The sequence below is a fragment of the Petromyzon marinus genome, chromosome 44, assembly GCF_048934315.1.
Source record: "Petromyzon marinus isolate PM22_M1 ecotype Great Lakes invasive population chromosome 44, UKy_Petmar_22M1.pri1.0, whole genome shotgun sequence".
NCBI classification, from domain to species: domain Eukaryota; kingdom Metazoa; phylum Chordata; class Hyperoartia; order Petromyzontiformes; family Petromyzontidae; genus Petromyzon; species Petromyzon marinus.
This window is the reverse complement of record NC_133710.1, coordinates 3,189,268-3,212,378: the sequence shown is the minus strand read 5'-3', so window position 1 is coordinate 3,212,378 and position 23,111 is coordinate 3,189,268. Positions and strand designations below refer to the sequence as shown.

Genomic DNA, 23,111 nt, shown 5'->3' with positions numbered 1-23,111 from the left:
GGTGGGTGGGTGGCCAGCAGCACCAAGCCCAGGCCGCCTTTGTCTCCCCAGTGAACGATGTTAACACACCGCACCAGGTTACTAATTTGCGGCTGAGTCCAGCTCGCGGAGGCCCACGATCGGCTCAGATAATCGTCACTTGGTGTTGGTGGCCGTGAGCGGGAATCGAACTCGGGACGCCGGGTTCGTAGCGCAGCGTAGCGCAAACCGCTACACCGCCGCTTCCCATTGGATCAGAGAGCTGGCCCCGGGCGTTGAGGTCACAGAACTAGTTCTGAAGTCGCTTCAACACAGCGCTGTGTCCACCGACCGGAGCGCTACAGCTTCCCTATGCAGAGTGTTCGTCGCATGCCCGATCACCCACACGTCTGACATTCTCAGAAATGCAATTCAACCACAACCCAGTCGGTGAGGCTATGGGTTTCTATGTGAGTCTATGGGTCTCTATGTGAGTCTATGGGTCTCTATGTGCGTCTATGAGTCTCTATGTAAGTCTATGGGTCTCTATGTGAGTCTATGGGTCTCTATGTGAGTCTATGGTCTCTATGTGAGTCTATGGGTCTCTATGTGAGTCAATGGGTCTCTATGTGAGTCTATGGGTTTCTATGTGAGTCTACGGGTCTCTATGTGAGTCTATGGGTCTCTATGTAAGTCTATGAGTCTCGATAACATGAATCCCAATTTATAGGGCATTCAACAGCGGTTGTCCTGTGGATATGTCCGATCCAGCCATAGGACTGTGGAATTCCCATCACTGGCTCTGCAGGGTCGTCATCGGGAGATGAGCACTAATGCCCCAAAAGTCATTGACCGGGGAGTGGCTTTGACTATTTCCACGTAACCCCTTGATCCCGTGACCTTGTGACCCAGTGACGAAGTTAGGGGTAACTCGTGGGGTGGATGCGGCGAGCCGAGGTGATTCCAGGAGCGGGGTTCACGGGCTGACCTGAGGCCCGGGGCGCGAGACGCCGACAGAAAGCCGCGACAGCCTTCTCACAGCCAGCGAAGTCATTTTGATGGTGATGCTGCTGATGATGAGGATTATTGCTGCTGCTGATGATTGCTGCTGATGATTGCTGCTGCTGATGATGATTGCTTTTTATGATTTCTGCTGACGATGATTGCTGCTGTTGATGATTGCTGCTGATGATGATTGCTGCTGATTATGATGATTATTGCTCCTACTGATGATTGCTGCTGCTGATGATGACGATTATTGCTGCTGCTGATGAAGATTGCTGCTGATGATTGCTGCTGATGATTGCTGCTACTGATGATTTCTTCTAATGATTGCTGCTGATGATGATTGCTGCTGCTGATGATGAAGATGTCTGCTGCTGATGATGATTGCTGCTGATGATGATTGCTGCTGCTGATGATTGCTGCTGATGATGATTGCTACTGCTGATGATTGCTGTTGATGATGATTGCTTCTGGTGATTGCTGCTGATGATTATTGCTGCTGATGACGATAATAGTTGAAGGGCATTTAACAGGCTGCACGCTGCTGATGAGAAACAGTCAAAACTCGTCCAGGCTTTTTTTCTTTCGCTTCAACAGTAATCATTGTGATGATCGTATACACTGGATTAGAATACGCACTGGTGCCTCCGTATTTAGAGGAGACGGTGGGCCTGCGTCTTATAATCCGCTATCTGTGTGTGCGTGTGAGTGACCAGATTCGTAAACCTTAATGGGCACCGAGAAACACGTTTAGAAGGTGCGTCTTATAACCCGGATATATTTTGGTGTGTCTGTGTGTACAAGTAGGCGAAGCGGTGGCGCAGCGGTTAGCGCACTGCACTGTGATACCTGAACTCCCCCTGATGACCCCCCCCCACCCACCATCCCTTATCAGCAATCCGCACTGACCAGCGCGGTGAAGTATGGCCATGACAAACGCCGTGACAGACACGGCGTGCGGAGGTGTTCACCCAGCAGGAGAAATTGGCCAGCAAGATAGAGAGAGGAAAGAGAGAAAGGAGAGAGAGAGATAAATACGTTACATAATAGTGAGGGAACCGTAGAGAGAAGAGGGCGGATATAAGAAAGCTAGAGCCGAAGGGAGAGAGAGGGGAGAGAGAGGGGAGAGGCAGGAAACTTCTCGAGAAAGACACCACGGAGGGGAGAGGAGAGAGGCATGGGAGAGAACGGAGGGGGAGATATATTTAGGAGGGGATAGGCAAATAAGAGAGTGAGTTCGAGGTTTAGAGGAGACAGGGAGAGCTAAAGGAGAGAGAGGGGGGGGGTAAAGAAGAGAGGAGCTAAGAGAAACAGAATAGGAGAGTCGAGTTAGAGTAGAAAGCAGCAGAAGAGAGGTAAGGAGAGCACCAGAGAGAGAGAGGGGAGAGACAAGAGCGGGAAGAGGAGAGACAGAGAGAGAGAGAGGGGAGAGACAAGAGCGGGAAGAGGAGAGACAGAGACAGAGAGAGAGAGAGGGGAGAGACAAGAGCGGGAAGAGGAGAGACAGAGAGAGAGAGAGCGAAAGAAGATGGGCAAGGAGAGCACCAGAGAACGCTAGATGTGCGTTAGAGAAATACAATTTTTAACTTTTAAATAACTTTTATTGCCGCCAGCAGCAAACAACACTGAAGGCGATTCCGATATGAGAAAGAGCCGAAGGGGAGAGAGAGAGAGAGAGGGGAGAGAGCGAGCGCCGTCCCTGGCGAGTGAGTGACTCGGAGTCGCTTCGAAGCGGCCTTTATAGCCGCTCAAAAATATCTCACGGCACGGCCCCGGGGCAAGCTGCATCCGGCCGATAAGAAGAAGGGAGCCGCTCTCCCGGCAGCGCCACCACCACCGCTGCTGCTGCCGCCGTAGCTTCGTAGTCTCAGCGTCCCATGATCACAAACTCACGGGCACCCTGCCGAGTGAGGGTGGTGGTGGGAGGGAGGGGGAGTTGCTGGGGCTGGGGGGGGGTCAGCCCAGCGCGGATGCGGGAGAGAGAGAGGGGGAGGGGTGATGAGTGTGGTCATCGGTCACACGAGCGCTGCGGCTGTGATGTCATCTGAATCGACGAGGACCTCGACCGCCACAGCGAGCGGCCCTCGAGCGGAAGGCTTCGAGTTCAAAGCCTAGATGGGATGGCATCGGAGGTCAGGGGTGGGGTGGGGTGGTGGTTGACTCAGCACATCATCTCTCCCTGGTCGACAAAATAGGAACAGTTTTGTCGGGGAGAAATCAACGGCGGTTGTCTTGTGGATGGACTGGCCCCCGTCATGGGAACGTGACATTTCCATGCAGTGGCTGTGAAGTGGAGGTGAGAGCCGGTGGCTGAACGCTCGCTGGAGCGGGAGCTGGTTCTGAACAGGGCACTGCTGCGTTTGTAAACTTACGTGAAGATTCTTTTGCTGTGGTTTTATTTATTTTTAAACCGTCATGATTATTAATTTCTTACGATATTTCACCAAGACAATCCCACGAGAGGGAACATCTCGTCTGCAATGGGTGTCCCGGATGGCAAGTGACAAAGACAAAGAACCCCCGTATAGCCCTAACAGACTTGTAGGTGCAAGTGCTGTTAGCGAACACCTATGATGGCCGGAACGGTACACGAGGGGGTGGGTGGCCAGCACCACGCCGGCCGCCTTTGTCTCCCCAGTGGCGATGTTTACACACCGCACCAGGTACTCATTTGAGGCTGAGTCGTCCTAGGGGAGGCCCAGTACGGGTTCAGATAATCGTCACTGGTGTTGACCGTGAGCGAGAATCGAACCCGGATCGCCGGGGTTCATAGGGAAGCGCGCTAACCGCTACACTACTGACAACAACAACAACCGCCATTCGCCACTAAGTGGCGGTGACGTCACCACGACGCTTGTGCCAGGACATGTGCACCTTGAGGCCACGTGAAGTGTCGAACACCCGCAGGCAGGAGGTCACGGGGCAGACCCAGGTGCCACGGGTCGACTGACTGAGATGACTGGCTGGTGAACCACCTGTGCCCCCTACTGTGCCGACCTGCTGTGCTTTAGCCACCCTGCGCTCCGCTCGTTGTTGTGAGCGTCGCTTCTCCGCCCTCCGTTGTTTGTTGGAGGGCGACTGCCTCCAACTGCCCAATAGCGTCCTTCACGAGCCTCCACCACAGAGACCGATCTTGACACCGCTGGTACCAGTCATCGGCAAGTCCACTCAGCTCCACGTCCTCCTGTACCACATCACTCCATCTCTTCTCTAGCCCGTGCCGCGCCCGTTTAGCCCCCTCGATCTGGCCGAACAAAAGCTGTTTCAGCATGCGGTGGCTGGTCATGCGGGCTACATGACCCAGCCAACGCAGCCTTGCCTCACCGATGGGACCTTGCCCAGATCTTTCAAGGATTTGTGTTCTCCTCACACAATCCAGCCTGGTTAAACCCAGGATGGATCGTAGGCAGGCCAGCCTAAATGTTTCCAACGGGCGAAGATGCTCCATTAAGGTGGTCCACGTTTCGCAAGCGTAGAGAAGGGAGGGAATGACCGTGGCCAAGAAGACCTGAAGCTTAGTGCGGAGCGACAGACCAGGTAGCTTCCACACAGCGTTACACAACCGATGAAAAGATATTGCCGCTCGACTGATTCGGAGTGAGACCTCTGCTGTTAAACTGGAGCCGGTCATAAGCACACTGCCCAGGTATGGGAAACTCTCCACTCTCTCCACAACTGCCCCATCACCGATTGGGGGTTGTGGGGGTGGAGTGTCCGATGGTACAAAATACCCAGGCAGGTGCTTAGTTTTGGTGGGGCTGATGGTAAGGCCCCATCTCTTAGTGGCACGCTCCAGTCTCAGCAGCAGCGTCTCCAACTGCTCCTCTGAATGAGCAGCTATTACCAAATCATCGGCATACATAACGTGGTTGAGCAATAGGGAGCCATCCCTTGACCGCACCCGGGCATCAATCAGCCTCCCATTATATCTGTACCAAATGGAGATTCCGCCGGTACAGCTATTGAAGGCGTCACGTACTACATGGTTAAAAAAGATGTTAAATAATGTGGGAGCCAGAGGACATCCCTGTCGCACCCCAACGTGTACAGGGAATGGCTCGGACTCCCGGCCACGTAGTTTTACCCGGGCCCGCTCACCATCATGAAGGTCCTTAATGATCGTGAGCAGAGGGTCAGGGACTTCAAAAGCACGAAGAACAACCCAGAGCCCAGGCCTCCTAATGGTATCATAGGCCTTGGCCAGGTCAGTAAAGCAGAGATGTAGGTCTTGTTGGAATTTCCTACACCTCTGCTGTAGCTGACGGACAGAAAATATGGCATCTGTGCAGGACCGCCCTTTCCTGAAACCGCATTGGGGCTCCGCAAGCCTCTCCTCAGCGTGCCTGGCAAGGCGATGTTGAATAATCCTTGCCAGGACCTTTCCCGGCACACTGAGGAGTGAGATGCCCCTGTAGTTGTTACAGTCTGTGCGGTCCCCCTTCTTAAAGAAGGGGACCACCAGGGCATCTTTCCATCCTGCGGAACCCGTCCAGTGGTCCATACTGTTGTTATGATGTCATATAGGGCAGTCTGTGCACAAACGCCACCCTCCCTCAGCATTTCGCTTGGGAGATAATCTCTGCCCGATGCCTTTCCTGGTCTAAGACTCCGGATCGCCTTCAGTACTACCTAAACAGATGGCACCTCAGCCAGCCACTCACAGGGAGTGACTTCTTCCAATATTTGAGGCACCGCAGCCTCAGCAGGGTCATCCCCACTTTGTGCCACGATGTTTTCCTGGCTGAGGGGTTTCCCCTCCCCCAGGACCTCACAGAAATGCTCAGCAAATCTGCAAACCTGTTCCTGGGGATCGGAGATTGGAACACCGTTTTTTCCCCTAATGATGGTAATAGGTGTGGCGCTGCAGGTTACTTTTTTGATGGAATTAAATAGAGATTTGTGATCGCGGGACACTGAGGCAGACTCCATCTCCTCAGCAACCCGCGACTAGCACCCATCCTTGCAGCGCCTCACGGCTCTCCGAACCTCCGAGCGAAGGCTGCGGTAAGCCTCCTCATTCTCTGACGTGGGATTCTGTAGCCGATGACAGTGGGCCTGTCGCTTTTTCTCAACCATCCTGAACACCTCCTCTGTCAGCCAGGGTCTCTGGGGAGGTCTGGATCACGTACCCAAAGCAGCCATTGCAGCTGCATGAGTCACAGTCCTAAACCTCGCCCATTTACCCTCAACATCAGAAGGAGTGGGGGACGATGTCAACCCCAGCCGCAAGCGATGATGAAATTCTCGCTTGCAACTTTCATCAGATAACTGAGACCATGCCACTTTAGGTTGGAGTGGGGTCCTGGGTGTACACCCACCACTGGAGTGGAAGAATGGCAGGCGCATCTTACAGATGACTTGTCGATGGTCACAGGGCAGATCAGCTCCACAGTAGGTCCTGGTGTCAAGGACATGGGCTCGCATCCGCTGGTCCGTCACTATGTAGTCCAGCAGATGTTCTTGCTTGAACCCGGTATGTATCCATGATGTTGTGTGGACGAGCCAATGCCGGAACAGCGTGTTGGTAATTACAAGACAATGGGCTGCACAAAAATCTAACAGCGTCCTAGCGTTGTTATTGAGCTGATCTGGCCCATGCCCTCCAATCACTCCAGACCAGGTGCCAGCATCATGACCAACTCGGGCATTGAAGTCACCCAACAAGGTGACTCTATCCCGAGGGGCCACTTTAGCCAGTACCTGTGACAGGAGGGCATAGAAGGCATCTGACTCATCGACTTTGCCTGCATTCCTCCACGGATGTTCGTCTTCGGTGGAGGCATAAGTAACCACGACCACCACTCCTCGCCTCCGGTTGATGGGAAGGCGAGCCCAAAGTAGCCTGGGGCTTACAGCTTCCCACACCTCACTGCCACGCTCCCACGCACCCTTCATTCTTTTGTTCAAAAGAAGAGCCACACCCTGTTGTTTGGCAGTCTGCTGCCCCGAGTAGAGGAATGTCCACCCCTCATGGTGGCAGGAGCCAGAACCGGTCCACTGGACCTCCTGAATGCCACAGAGATCCAGGCGGTACCGTTCCAGCTCCTGACAGAGGAGTGGCAGCCTCTCCTCCACAGTGAGCGTTCGAACATTCCACGTGGCCACACGAAGTGGCTTTTCGTTGTTTCTGGAGGAGCCCCGAGGGTAGGTATTCAATCTCCTGGCTCCGCCAATTGGGGTTTGGCCAGGAGACGTCATAGACGCCTGTCCCCCCGGGGCCTCCGGCACAAGCTTATTAGTTATATATTTAAGGCGTGGTTTCGTGGTAATGTTTTTGAAGATGGAGTGGTTACCAGCCCCTCGCACCCGTCCAAAGCCTCCGTTTAGCCACTGTGGTGGTCACAAACGCCATGAAGGGAGAGGCCAATCGGAATTGGCCCTCCCCCCACAGCACATGTCCACGACAGAGTTGCCCGTCCGGCACCGCGAGGAGGTAGGGGGTTGTTTTGCCGTACACACACCACACTGACACACACACTGACACACACACACACAAACACTGACACACACACACACACACGCACACTTACACACACGCTGACACAACAACAACAACCGCCATTCGCCACTAAGTGGCGGTGACATCACCACGACGCTTGTGCCAGGCTATGTGCACCCTGAGGTCACGTGAAGTGTCGAACGGCCGCTGGCAGGAGGTCACGGGGCAGACCCAGGTGCCACGGGTCGACTGACTGAGATGACTGGCTGATGCACCACCTGTGCCCCCTACTGTGCCAACCTGCTGTGCTTTAGCCACCCGGCGCTCCGCTCGTTGTTCTGAGCATCGCTCCTCCGCCCTCCGTTGTTGTTGGAGGGCGACTGCCTCTAACTGTCCAGTAGCGTCCTTCACAAGCCTCCTCCACAGAGGCCGATCTTGACACCGCTGGTACCAGTCATCGGCAAGTCCACTCAGCTCCACGTCCTCCTGTACCACATCACTCCATCTCTTCTCTAGCCCGTGCCGCGCCCGCTTAGCCCCCTCAATCCGGCCGAACAAAAGCTGTTTTGGCATGCGGTAGCTGGGCATGCGGGCTACATGACCCAGCCATCGCAGCCTTGCCCGCCGGAGGAGCTCACCGATGGGACCTTGCCCAGATCTTTCAAGGATTTGTGAGCTCATCACACAATCCAGTCTGGTTAAACCCAGGATGGATCGTAGGCAGGCCAGCCTAAATGTTTATAACCGGCGAAGATGTTCCATTAGGGGGGTCCACGTTTCGCAAGCGTAGAGAAGGGAGGGAATGACCGTGGCCAAAAAGACCTGAAGCTTAGTGCGGAGCGACAGACCAGGTAGCTTCCACACAGTGTTACGCAACCGATGAAAAGATATTGCCGCTCGACTGATTCCGAGTGAGACCTCTGCTGTTAAACTGGAGCCAGTAATAAGCACACTGCCCAGGTATGGGAAACTCTCCACTCTCTCCACAACTGCCCCATCACCGATTGGGAGTTGTGGGGGTGGAGTGTCCGATGGTACAAAATACCCAGGCAGGTGCTTAGTTTTGGTGAGGCTGATGGTAAGGCCCCACCTCTTAGTGGCACGCTCCAGTCTCAGCAGCAGCGTCTCCAACTCCTCTTCTGACTGAGCAGCTATTACTAAATCATCAGCATACATAACGTGGTTGAGCAATAGGGAGCCATCCCTTGACCGCACCCGGGCATCGATCAGCCTCCCATTTTATCTGTACCATATGGAGATTCCCCCGGTACAGCTATTGAAGGCTTCACGAACTACGTTGTCAAAATAGATGTTAAATAATGTGGGAGCCAGAGGACATCCCTGTCGCACCCCAAGGTGTACAGGAAATGGCTCTGACTCCCGGCCACGTAGTTTTACCCGAGCCCGCTCACCATCATGAAGGTCCTTAATGATCGTGAGCAGAGGGTCAGGTACTCCAAAAGCACGAAGAACGACCCAGAGCCCAGGCCTACTGATGGTATCATAGGCCTTGACCAGGTCAATAAAGCAGAGATGTAGGTCTTGTTGGAATTCCCTACACCTCTGCTGTAGCAGACGGACAGAAAATATGGCATCTGTGCAGGACCGCCCTTTCCTGAAACCGCATTGGGGCTCCGCAAGCCTCTCCTCAGCGTGCCTGGCAAGGCGATGCTGAATAATCCTTGCCAGGACCTTTCCCGGCACACTGAGGAGTGAGATGCCCCTGTAGTTGTTACAGTCTGTGCGGTCCCCCTTCTTAAAAAGGGGGACCAGCAGGGCATCCTTCCAATCGTGCGGAACCCGTCCAGTGGTCCAGACTCTGCCCGATGCCTTTCCTGGTCTAAGACTCCGGATCGCCTTCAGTACTACCTAAACAGATGGCACCTCAGCCAGCCACTCACAGGGAGTGACTTCTTCCAATATTTGAGGCACCGCAGCCTCAGCAGGGTCATCCCCACTTTGTGCCACGATGTTTTCCTGGCTGAGGGGTTTCCCCTCCCCCAGGACCTCACAGAAATGCTCAGCAAATCTGCAAACCTGTTCCTGGGGATCGGAGATTGGAACACCGTTTTTTCCCCTAATGATGGTAATAGGTGTGGCGCTGCAGGTTACTTTTTTGATGGAATTAAATAGAGATTTGTGATCGCGGGACACTGAGGCAGACTCCATCTCCTCAGCAACCCGCGACTAGCACCCATCCTTGCAGCGCCTCACGGCTCTCCGAACCTCCGAGCGAAGGCTGCGGTAAGCCTCCTCATTCTCTGACGTGGGATTCTGTAGCCGATGACAGTGGGCCTGTCGCTTTTTCTCAACCATCCTGAACACCTCCTCTGTCAGCCAGGGTCTCTGGGGAGGTCTGGATCACGTACCCAAAGCAGCCATTGCAGCTGCATGAGTCACAGTCCTAAACCTCGCCCATTTACCCTCAACATCAGAAGGAGTGGGGGACGATGTCAACCCCAGCCGCAAGCGATGATGAAATTCTCGCTTGCAACTTTCATCAGATAACTGAGACCATGCCACTTTAGGTTGGAGTGGGGTCCTGGGTGTACACCCACCACCGGAGTGGAAGAATGGCAGGCGCATCTTACAGATGACTTGTCGATGGTCACAGGGCAGATCAGCTCCACAGTAGGTCCTGGTGTCAAGGACATGGGCTCGCATCCGCTGGTCCGTCACTATGTAGTCCAGCAGATGTTCTTGCTTGGACCCGGTATGTATCCATGATGTTGTGTGGACGAGCCAATGCCGGAACAGCGTGTTGGTAATTACAAGACAATGGGCTGCACAAAAATCTAACAGCGTCCTAGCGTTGTTATTGAGCTGATCTGGCCCATGCCCTCCAATCACTCCAGACCAGGTGCCAGCATCATGACCAACTCGGGCATTGAAGTCACCCAACAAGGTGACTCTATCCCGAGGGGCCACTTTAGCCAGTACCTGTGACAGGAGGGCATAGAAGGCATCTGACTCATCGACTTTGCCTGCATTCCTCCACGGATGTTCGTCTTCGGTGGAGGCATAAGTAACCACGACCACCACTCCTCGCCTCCGGTTGATGGGAAGGCGAGCCCAAAGTAGCCTGGGGCTTACAGCTTCCCACACCTCACTGCCACGCTCCCACGCACCCTTCATTCTTTTGTTCAAAAGAAGAGCCACACCCTGTTGTTTGGCAGTCTGCTGCCCCGAGTAGAGGAATGTCCACCCCTCATGGTGGCAGGAGCCAGAACCGGTCCACTGGACCTCCTGAATGCCACAGAGATCCAGGCGGTACCGTTCCAGCTCCTGACAGAGGAGTGGCAGCCTCTCCTCCACAGTGAGCGTTCGAACATTCCACGTGGCCACACGAAGTGGCTTTTCGTTGTTTCTGGAGGAGCCCCGAGGGTAGGTATTCAATCTCCTGGCTCCGCCAATTGGGGTTTGGCCAGGAGACGTCATAGACGCCTGTCCCCCCGGGGCCTCCGGCACAAGCTTATTAGTTATATATTTAAGACGTGGTTTCGTGGTAATGTTTTTGAAGATGGAGTGGTTACCAGCCCCTCGCACCCGTCCAAAGCCTCCGTTTAGCCACTGTGGTGGTCACAAACGCCATGAAGGGAGAGGCCAATCGGAATTGGCCCTCCCCCCACAGCACATGTCCACGACAGAGTTGCCCGTCCGGCACCGCGAGGAGGTAGGGGGTTGTTTTGCCGTACACACACCACACTGACACACACACTGACACACACACACACAAACACTGACACACACACACACGCACACTTACACACACGCTGACACAACAACCGCCATTCGCCACTAAGTGGCGGTGACATCACCACGACGCTTGTGCCAGGCTATGTGCACCCTGAGGTCACGTGAAGTGTCGAACGGCCGCTGGCAGGAGGTCACGGGGCAGACCCAGGTGCCACGGGTCGACTGACTGAGATGACTGGCTGATGCACCACCTGTGCCCCCTACTGTGCCAACCTGCTGTGCTTTAGCCACCCGGCGCTCCGCTCGTTGTTCTGAGCATCGCTCCTCCGCCCTCCGTTGTTGTTGGAGGGCGACTGCCTCTAACTGTCCAGTAGCGTCCTTCACAAGCCTCCTCCACAGAGGCCGATCTTGACACCACTGGTACCAGTCATCGGCAAGTCCACTCAGCTCCACGTCCTCCTGTACCACATCACTCCATCTCTTCTCTAGCCCGTGCCGCGCCCGCTTAGCCCCCTCAATCCGGCCGAACAAAAGCTGTTTTGGCATGCGGTAGCTGGGCATGCGGGCTACATGACCCAGCCATCGCAGCCTTGCCCGCCGGAGGAGCTCACCGATGGGACCTTGCCCAGATCTTTCAAGGATTTGTGAGCTCATCACACAATCCAGTCTGGTTAAACCCAGGATGGATCGTAGGCAGGCCAGCCTAAATGTTTATAACCGGCGAAGATGTTCCATTAGGGGGGTCCACGTTTCGCAAGCGTAGAGAAGGGAGGGAATGACCGTGGCCAAAAAGACCTGAAGCTTAGTGCGGAGCGACAGACCAGGTAGCTTCCACACAGTGTTACGCAACCGATGAAAAGATATTGCCGCTCGACTGATTCCGAGTGAGACCTCTGCTGTTAAACTGGAGCCAGTCATAAGCACACTGCCCAGGTATGGGAAACTCTCCACTCTCTCCACAACTGCCCCATCACCGATTGGGAGTTGTGGGGGTGGAGTGTCCGATGGTACAAAATACCCAGGCAGGTGCTTAGTTTTGGTGGGGCTGATGGTAAGGCCCCACCTCTTAGTGGCACGCTCCAGTCTCAGCAGAAGCGTCTCCAACTCCTCTTCTGACTGAGCAGCTATTACTAAATCATCAGCATACATAACGTGGTTGAGCAATAGGGAGCCATCCCTTGACCGCACCCGGGCATCGATCAGCCTCCCATTTTATCTGTACCATATGGAGATTCCCCCGGTACAGCTATTGAAGGCTTCACGAACTACGTTGTCAAAATAGATGTTAAATAATGTGGGAGCCAGAGGACATCCCTGTCGCACCCCAAGGTGTACAGGAAATGGCTCTGACTCCCGGCCACGTAGTTTTACCCGAGCCCGCTCACCATCATGAAGGTCCTTAATGATCGTGAGCAGAGGGTCAGGTACTCCAAAAGCACGAAGAACGACCCAGAGCCCAGGCCTACTGATGGTATCATAGGCCTTGACCAGGTCAATAAAGCAGAGATGTAGGTCTTGTTGGAATTCCCTACACCTCTGCTGTAGCAGACGGACAGAAAATATGGCATCTGTGCAGGACCGCCCTTTCCTGAAACCGCATTGGGGCTCCGCAAGCCTCTCCTCAGCGTGCCTGGCAAGGCGATGCTGAATAATCCTTGCCAGGACCTTTCCCGGCACACTGAGGAGTGAGATGCCCCTGTAGTTGTTACAGTCTGTGCGGTCCCCCTTCTTAAAAAGGGGGACCAGCAGGGCATCCTTCCAATCGTGCGGAACCCGTCCAGTGGTCCAGACTGTTGTTATGATGTCATATAGGGCAGTCTGTGCACAAACGCCACCCTCCCTCAGCATTTCGCTTGGGAGATCATCTCTGCCCGCTGCCTTTCCTGGTCTCAGACTCCGGATCACCTTCAGTACTTCCTCAACAGATGGCACCTCAGCCAGCCACTCACAGGGAGTGACTTCTTCCAATATTTGAGGCACCGCAGCCTCAGCAGGGTCATCCCCACTTTGTGCCACTATGTTTTCCTGGCTGAGGGGTTTCCCCTCCCCCAGGACCTCACAGAAATGCTCAGCAAATCTGCAAACCTGTTCCTGGGGATCGGAGATTGGAACACCGTTTTTTCCCCTAATGATGGTAATAGGTGTGGCGCTGCAGGTTACTTTTTTGATGGAATTAAATAGAGATTTGTGATCACGGGCCACTGAGGCAGACTCCATCTCCTCAGCAACCTGCGACCACCACCCATCCTTGCAGCGCCTCACGGCTCTCCGAACCTCCGAGCGAAGGCTGCGGTAAGCCTCCTCATTCTCTGACGTGGGATTCTGTAGCCGATGACAGTGGGCCTGTCGCTTTTTCTCAACCATCCTGAACACCTCCTCTGTCAGCCAGGGTCTCTGGGGAGGTCTGGACCGCGTACCTAAAGCAGCCATTGCAGCTGCATGAGTCACAGTCCTAAACCTCGCCCATTAACCCTCGACATCAGGAGGAGTAGGGGACGATGCCAATCCCAGCCGCAAGCGATGATGAAATTCTCGCTTGCAACTTTTATCAGATAACTGAGACCAGGCCACTTTAAATCGGAATGGGGTCCTGGGTGTACACCCACCACCGGAGTAGAAGAATGGCAGGCGCATCTTACAGATGATTAGTCGATGGTCAGAGGGCAGATCAGCTCCACGGTAGGTCCTGGTGTCAAGGACATGGGCTCGCATTCGCTGGTCCGTCACTATGTAGTCCAGCAGATGGTCTTGCCTGGACCCGGCATGCATCCATGATGTTGTGTGGATGCGCCAATGCCGGAACAGCGTGTTGGTAATTACAAGCCCATGGGCTGCACAAAAATCTAGCAGCCTCCTACCGTTGTTATTGAGCTGATCTGGCCCATGCCCTCCAATCACTCCAGACCAGGTGCCAGTATCATGACCAACTCGGGCATTGAAGTCACCCAACATGATGACTCTATCCCGAGGGGCCACTTTAGCCAGCACCTGTGACAGGAGGTCATAGAAGGCATCTGACTCATCGGCTTTGCCTGCATTCCTCCACGGATGTTCGTCTTCGGTGGAGGCACAAGCTTATTAGTTACATATTTCAGTTTAACTCGTGGTTTCTTGGTAATTAATTGAAGGTGGAGGGGTTACCAGCTCCTCGCACCCGTCCAGAGCCCCCGTTTAGCCCCTGTGGTGGATACATATGCCATGAGGGGAGGAGCCAATCAAAATTGGATCTCCCCCCACAGCACTGTCCACGACAGAGTTGCCCGTCCGGCACCGACACACACACTGACACACACGCACTCACACTCCCCACAAGTGACAGACTTGTGTTAAGTGACAGACACACACACACGGCAAAACACGTGTTCAAGCGTGCACGTAGAGACACGCGGATTTGTGGGTGGGTGGCTCAGGGCGGTTGGTTCATGAAGGCCGTGTCGTAGACTATGTGTCGGCACCAGTGATTGAACCGGGTTCTCAAGTCTAGCGAGGTTATTCATGTATTCGTGTATTTAACCAAGGATGATCTCACTGAGTCTCAAAGACTATTTTTTTTATCAGGAGGGTCCTGCCCAGTTTGGCTGCTGCGTATCACCCCCATCGAGCCATTTCGTCGGGGGATGTTTCAGCAACGGGACGAATGCTTGGCCAGTGCAGCGTACCAGGGACACTGCGAGTGGAGAGTTGAGCCGTGGAAAGTTGATGACCGCACACACTCGTCACGTGACAAAACACACACACACACCACGTGGGCTTTCTCTTAATTTGGGTTAAAAAAACCCCGTTACAGCTCTGAAAAATTGAAAGTCAAAACGTGCAAGTTTCACTGGCACGCGACACACATTGCCACAGTAGCAGTGCGCGTGGTGGTGGTGGTGGGGACTGAGTAGCGCCCCTAGTGTGGATCACGGGTCACTCGAAGGGATATCAGACGTGGTTCTGCGGTAGCTCCTTCCGCGGTCCATTCATGTTCACGGGGAAATGTGCGTAAGTATATCTGATGATCCAGAACTCGTAGATTTACTCCAGTCGCTCGCTTATCGCCGGTTATTCGCCTTCTTATCGCTCTTCTATCGCTATTGCAATTGTTAATGTTCCAGTGAACTTCACTCCTTGTTGATTCCACCACCCGTGTTGAGGACTCCGTCTACGAGACACTCGCTGTGTCCTTTCATTCACCACACCGCATCCAACCACCACCACACTGCAGATCACAATAACCCACTCACCCACCCACCCACGCAGCCACTCACTCATCTACCCACTCACTCACCCACTCACTGACTCACCCACCCATTAACTCACTCATTCACTCACTCACCCACTCACCCATTCATTCATTCACTCACTCACTCACTCATTCACCCACTCACTCACCCACCCACTCACTCACCCACTGACTGACTGACTCACTCACTCACCCACCCACTCACTCACTCACCCACTCACTCACCCACTCACTGACTCACCCACCTATTAACTCACTCATTCACTCACTCACCCACTCACCCATTCACTCATTCACCCACCCACACACTCACTCATTCACCCACTAACCCACCCACTCACCCACTGACTGACTCACTCACTCACTCACCCACCCACCCACTCACTCACCCACTCACTCACTCACCCACTCTCTCACTCACCCACTCACTCACTCACCCACTAACTGACTAACCCATACACTCACCCACTCATTTACCCACTCACTCACTCACCCACTCACTCACCACACTACAGGTCACCACACTTCTCTTTACGCTTCTTTCGTCCCACTTCTCCACTTTTGAATTCCCTGCACCCATCACCGTCTCTTTTCCACCCAAGTTCGTACAACAATAATAACCTTGCTCAATTCGAGATACGCGTTGACTGTCATCTACGTCGTAACGTCTGACCTGCCCCGACTGGACATGTGTTAAAAAGAGATGTTTAAGCTCGCAAGGATTCCTCCGGTATAAATAAAAATGCTGATACTTCACATTCACTCGTGCTGTGTGTTTCTGGTTCGCTGAATATTTCGGCGTATTTGTGAGCCCTGCGCTCGACGAGCGCCATAAGCCAGAAGCCACGCGGACCCCCGAAGAGAGACACAGAAAGAGAGAGCGGAAAAGAGAGGGGGCAATCCGAGACACCCAGAGCTGCAAGAGAGAGAGAGAGAGCGAGCGAGCGAGCGACCTCCCACTGCGCCCAAGGAAGACGTCTGCCGTTGTCTCTCTCCCTCCCAAAGGTCACCGTGCACCCAGCCTGGCACCTCCCACCGCATGGCCCGGCCCCTGACGCATGGAACCCGGAGATCCCTGGGGGTGCGGACTTGGGTTTCCTGGAGAAATCCCCAAATCGCGAGCATCTGACCCACCCCCCCCCCCCCTCGAAAACACATTCTCTCCCTAGAGGGATTCAACAGGGCCACGCCAAACCCTTTACCGATCTGGTGTCATTATGTGCGTGCGTTTTTATTAGCATTGTCTTTAAAAATACAGATTTTTTTACGAGAGCAGTCGCGAACGAGAGCAACACAACAACGTTTACGAGCACGCTCGACACAAACATCTCGGCGTGGAGTCACGGAGGAGCTCCGTGGGGTCACGGACGAGCTCCGTGGAGTCACGGAGGAGCCGCGTGGGGTCACGGAGGAGCCGCGTGGGGTCACGGAGGAGCCACGTGGGGTCACGGAGGAGCCGCGTGGGGTCACGGAGGAGCCGCGTGAGGTCACGGAGGAGCCGCGTGGGGTCACGGAGGAGCCGCGTGGGGTCACGGAGGAGCCGCGTGGGGTCACGGAGGAGCCGCGTGGGGTCACAGGCAACCAGCACACTCAGACGGACGGCGCAATTGCTGAGCACGTGGCCTGCCCCCTCCACACAGAGCGTCTCCATATGCGCATGCCGTCAGCCACGAGACCTTCTGTGAAATGCATCGACATTATCAGCATTGTTTAATAATAATAATGCGGGGTGCTTCAACAAAAATGTTTTTAACACTTCTGAGAATTTGCAACAACAACACCATGTGACATGTGCTGCCGCCTCCGGGCTCTGGAGACCACCTGGAGAAGATTCCAGGCCACGTGACAACGATGGCGAACGAGTGGGAGACTCTTTGACTTTTTAAAGCTATTCACATTACATTTGTTATCACGTTACAGTGTATTATTATCCGTTATTTTTTCCATTAAAAACGATAGTCCCATATAAGTGTTAAACCTTTTTTTGAAGCACCCTGTAATTCAAATGTACAACGTGGCATTTCCATCTTCGGATCCCAATGCGTAGCGCATGAAAAATCAGAAAACAAAAACAGAACCAGCAGGGCAACCGACCGAACTAAGGAGGGAAGGCCACTTTTAAAGAGATGGGGTTTTCAAAGCAAACTTAAATACACTCTTTGGTTTTTTCGGTAAAGTCACGTAGGTGAGACAATTATGATGATGTACGCTTGTGTTGCGATCGAAACTTCGTGATCTATTTATTTTCTACGTACCACGTGACTTTACCGAAAGAACCAAAGAGTATGGATTCCTGCGGTCACGAAAGCTTCAAATCAAGATCAAACTTAAATATATCTACATACTCTGATTGCCCTGATTCCAAGTGGCGAGGCGTTCCATGGCTTGGGTGCCACGCTAACAAAAGCACCGATCACCAAAAGAGCACGGACCTGTAAACTTGGGAGTGCTGAGCAGTTGAAGATCAGAATATCTTAAGGACCTTGTTGGAATATATGAATGTAATAGGTTCCTGGTTCTGTACAAGCACCACTCTGGACCGGGTGTTTGGACATTCAGAGTCTCGTTGGCAGAGTCTGGCTGGCTCGCTGGAACTAATCACTGCGGGGTGGAGTGCCAGATGTGTATAGGCGGTGACTCACGTGGGCTCTCTGTCTCTTCGATATGGCTCCGAGTTCGACGCAAAATCCTAAAAAATATACAACGCAGAATAAATCACGGCGTGCGTCCCATAGTATGCAAAGACAAATATCATCCGTGTAGCTTTAACAGACTGTTGGGGCAAGTGCTGTTAGCAAGCACCCATGAAGGCTGGAAAGGCACACGAGGGGGTGGGTGGCCAGCACCAAGCCAGACCGCTTTTGTCTCCCCAGTGGCGATGTTTACACACCGCATCAGGTACTTATTTGAAGCTGTGTCGACCTAGGGGAGGCCCAGGACCGGTTCAGATAATCGTCGCCGGTGTTGACCGTGAATCAAACTCGCGTCGTCGGGGTTCGTCGCACAGTGCCCTAACCGCTAAACTACCGCTTCCCACACACAGCACACACACAACAACAACAACAACGACATCATCATCATCAGCAGCAGCAGTTGGCATTTACCACGAAGTGGTGAAGAGATCACCGCGCGTACCGTGCCACTGGCTAGGTGCGCATCGAGGTCCTCACGTGAAGAAGTGCGGAATTCGTCTCTGCTGGCAGGAAGCCACGGGACAGACCCACGCGCTCAATGGATTTGCCCGGCAGATGCACCCGCACCACCTCGCACTGCCCACTGGGTCACGCTCGCTGCGTTTTATTCGCCCTCGTTGTTGTGAGTTGGATTTAGCTCACGGCGCGGTAAAGTCAGCCGATGCGTGGGATTGTTAGAGGGCTCGAGCGTTGAGAGGTGGGGGGTGGGTGAGTGGGTGAGTGCGTGGGTGGGTGAGTGGGTGGGTGGGTGAGTGGGTGGGTGGGTGAGTGGGTGGGTGAGTGGGTGGGTGAGTGGGTGGGTGAGTGGGTGAGTGGGTGGGTGGGTGGGTGAGTGGGTGGGTGGGTGGGTGAGTGGGTGGGTGGGTGAGTGGGTGGGTGGGTGGGTGAGTGGGTGGGTGGGTGGATGGTGGTGGCGGCAGGAGCTTAGGGCAGGGGGGGGGGGGCCTTCACCCAGCAGTGGATAGACCATGCCTGCTGCTGATGATGATGCTGATGATGATGGGGAGGGAGGCGGCGTGGAGCTCGCGACGCGTGCAACAACCAACCACGGCGAGCCGCTGGGGAACAATTGTACACTATCGATATGAACCCAATTGACGTAAAGGGAGAGCTTTAATATATATATAAACACAGTTGAGTTTGTGAAATGCCCATCTCTGTTGCTGGGCGTGTGAATCATTGTGCGAACAGACATTGTTGTTCTTATCGCAGCTGCCGCTTGCTGTTGTTGAGAAATGGTCGTAAAAGTGGCCCCTGCTGTTGTATTGTCTTGACCGCACTGTGGCAACGGAGTGGCGTTGCCTCCCAGTGCATGGGAGATTGGTTCAACGCCACATTTGCCGAGTTTATAGGAAGAGTCGAAGCGATGTTCTGCTCAATCTCCCGTTCACAGCTCCGTTGTCAAGAGGTGCGCGTTACGCATTCCTGCGGCGGGAGCGAGTCTGTCCACAGGACTAACAGCTGTTGTGGTATATTGATGATAAGATGACGATGATGACGATGAAGCAGTGATGACAAGAACAATGTTGCTGCTTATGATGATGTACATTTACACTAGGTTGCATAATGATGATGGCGAGGGTAATGAGGGGATCACGGTGGCGATATGTTAACTACCTCGCCCGGTATACAGGAGGCCGTGGGTTCGGTCACAATACTGACGCCTGCTGTGCATTTGGGGTTTGCGTGTCTCTCTCCCCGTAGTCGCGTGGATTTTTCTCCGGTGTCCTCCGATTTTCTCATCCACATTTAGAATCGACATCACGCGTTACGAGCATCTGGCTGCGATCAATTTCCTCCCAACAAGCCACTGCGGTGAGCTGTCATTTGTGGTCAAGTTGCTTCTGAAAGAGCTACGTAGCTCAGTGGGCCCTATCTGGTAAAATATATTTAACAAAAATTTGTTCAGTTCAGTATGACAATGGATAGTTCAAGGCGCAGCTCTGCAAGTGCTTGCTCTGGTCACTGCTGGTGGAAGGGGCCTCCACTAGACCTGCCGATCATTATTCAGGGTGGACAGAGGCGGGGAGCTGATTAGACACGCTCAAATGATGATGATGATGATGGTGAAGATGATGATGATGATGACCATTCCTTATCTACCTACCCACCACGTCACCTGCCTGGCTCACTCGCTCGTGCGCACCCACAGCTATGAGGGACTTGGCCCAGTGTGGAGTTCGGTTACGTTAGGATGAGCACATCACTCAGGATGCACTCATCCAGGAGGTACCCGGCCTGACTGCGTCGTCTAATCTCCACAAGGTGTTCAACCACCACATTGCAGGTCGTAACAATTCACTCACCCACTCACTCAGCACATCGCAGATCATAACAATTCACTCACCCACTCAGCACACTGCAGGTCATAACAATTAACTCATCCATTCAGCACACTGCAGGTCATAACAATTCACTTACTCACTCAGCACACTGCAGGTCATAACAATTCACTCACCCACTCAGCACACTGCAGGTCGTAACAATTCACTCACCCACTTACTCAGCAAACTGCAAGTCATAACAATTCACTCACCCACTCAGCACACTGCAGGTCATAACAATTCACTCACCCACTCAGCACACTGCAGGTTGTAACAATTCACTCGCCCACTTACTCAGCACACTGCAAGTCATAACAATTCACTCACCCACTCATTCAGCACATCGCAGATCATAACAATTCACTCACCCACTCAGCACACTGCAGGTCATAACAATTCACTCACCCACTCACTGACTACATCGCCTCTTTTCCCAACCACTGACATTACTTAACCGTACTCAACTCAAGACGCGCCTTAAACACTCCTATCGATTACAACTTCGACGATGGTGCTTTGTATCGTTGCTGGCCGCATGGGCCACAAAGCGCTCAGCATCTGCGACCGAGTGAGCAAGGGGCCGGATGGTCGCCAATGAGGTTCATCCGAGGCGTGGATAATAATTGTGGTTAATTTTAAACGTTTATTTCTGTCTGTGTGGCGCACATTCGGCGTATCCCAGGGCCACGCACACTCGCGCTCGCGAGGGCTATAGCCCGCTCACTCACTCGACAAGGGGCGCTCCCTCCTCCTCCTCGTCCGCCACTCGCAACGCAAACAACTGGGAACAGAGGCCATCGCGTTCCGCTTCGCGTGGCGCTCGCTCCCACTTGACCCGGGAGGTCGCTGCGCGGGCGAAGCCTCCCGCGAGTCGCGGCAGGGCCTCCACGTGGCCCAGAGTGGAGTCCCCACCGCACTCCCGCCACCCTGCCCACTTCACCCCTCCCCCCCCAAACCATCCCAAATAGCCCCACCCCCATCCCCCACTTCACCCCCACCCCGCACGCCGCATCATCATTATCATTGACCCTGGTCAATGATGATGACGATGACATTGAAGAGGCGTTCATCCAACAGTGACTAGACCCTGGTCAATGATGACGATGGCATTGAAGAGGTGTTCATCCAGCAGTGGATAGACCCTGGTCAATTATGACGATGGCATTGAAGAGGCATTCATCCAGCAGTGGATAGACCCTGGTCAATGATGATGACGATGGCATTGAAAAGGCATTCATCCAGAAGTGGCTAGACCCTGGTCAATGATGACGATGGCATTGAAGAGGCATTCATCCAGCAGTGGATAGACCCTGGTCAATGATGATAATGACGATGGCATTGGAGAGGCGTTCATCCAGAAGTGACTAGACCCTGGTCAATGATGACGATGGCATTGAGGAGGCATTCATCCAGCAGTGGATAGACCCTGGTCAATGATGATGACGACGATGGCATTGGAGAGGCATTCATCCAGCAGTGGATAGACCCTGGTCAATGATGATGACGATGGCATTGAAGAGGCGTTCATCCAGCAGTGACTAGACCCTGGTCAATGATGATGATGACGATGGCATTGAAGAGGCATTCATCCAGCAGTGGATAGACCCTGGTCAATGATGATGACGATGGCATTGAAGAGACGTTCATCCAGCAGTGACTAGACCCTGGTCAATGATGATGATGACGATGGCATTGAAGAGGCATTCATCCAGAAGTGGCTAGACCCTGGTCAATGATGACGATGGCATTGAAGAGGCGTTCATCCAGCAGTGGATAGACCCTGGTCAATGATAACGATGACATTGAAGAGGCGTTCATCCAGCAGTGACTAGACCCTGGTCAATGATGACGATGGCATTGAAGAGGCATTCATCTAGCAGTGGGTAGACCCTGGTCAATGATGATGACGACATTGAAGAGGCATTCATCCAGAAGTGGTTAGACCCTGGTCAATGATGACGACGATGGCATTGAAGAAGCATTCATCCAGCAGTGGATAGACCCTGGTCAATGATGATTGCATTGAAGAGGCGTTCATCCAGAAGTGACTAGACCCTGGTCAATGATGATGACGGCATTGGAGAGGCGTTCATCCAGCAGTGACTAGACCCTGGTCAATGATGATGATGGCATTGAAGAGGCATTCATCCAGAAGTGGCTAGACCCTGGTCAATTATGACGATGGCATTGAAGAGGCGTTCATACAGCGGTGGATAGACCCTGGTCAATGATGATGACGATGGCATTGAAGAGGCATTCATCCAGCAGTGGATAGACCCTGGTCAATGATGATGATGGCATTGAAGAGGCATTCATCCAGAAGTGGCTAGACCCTGGTCAATGATGATGACGATGGCATTGAAGAGGCGTTCATAGATAGATATATCTCTCGAACGCCTCAAGGTGGTTGGCACTGCCAACCACCTTGAGGAGTGAGTGCTGCAGGGCGTCTCGTGAGATGGTCCACGGTGATCTCACGAGAGAGTGGCACCTGTCCACGCCCACTCCCGCAGTCTCGTTAGGCTCCGCCACGTGAGCCATTTGGAATTTGGCGCGGTCATTGATTAATTTCTGCGATCGCTTTACCCGCGGAATCCGTTCATCATTGCCCCACCACAGCTCGTGCTCGGGGGATGATTGACATCGCAGGATCGTGAGTGGAGGCGGCGGCGGCTCCGGGATGGCTTCATCGAGCAGTGGATTGACCATGGCTGCTGATGCTGCTGCTGATGGTGGTGGTTGAACATGGTGGAAAGTGGGCTAAGTTTTGT

The 23,111-nt window shown here is 53.6% G+C and overlaps 1 long non-coding RNA gene across 1 annotated transcript; it reads right to left on the bottom strand.

Annotated features, from left to right (window-relative positions):
- Positions 1 to 16,538: 16,538 nt before the first annotated feature.
- LOC142930879 (uncharacterized) lies at positions 16,539 to 21,245 on the bottom strand. Its single transcript, XR_012946853.1, has 3 exons — positions 21,069 to 21,245; positions 17,966 to 18,012; positions 16,539 to 17,002 (listed from the first exon to the last, which is right to left on the bottom strand). It is a non-coding gene; the product is annotated as an uncharacterized LOC142930879 (long non-coding RNA).
- Between the last annotated feature and the right edge of the window lie 1,866 nt (positions 21,246 to 23,111).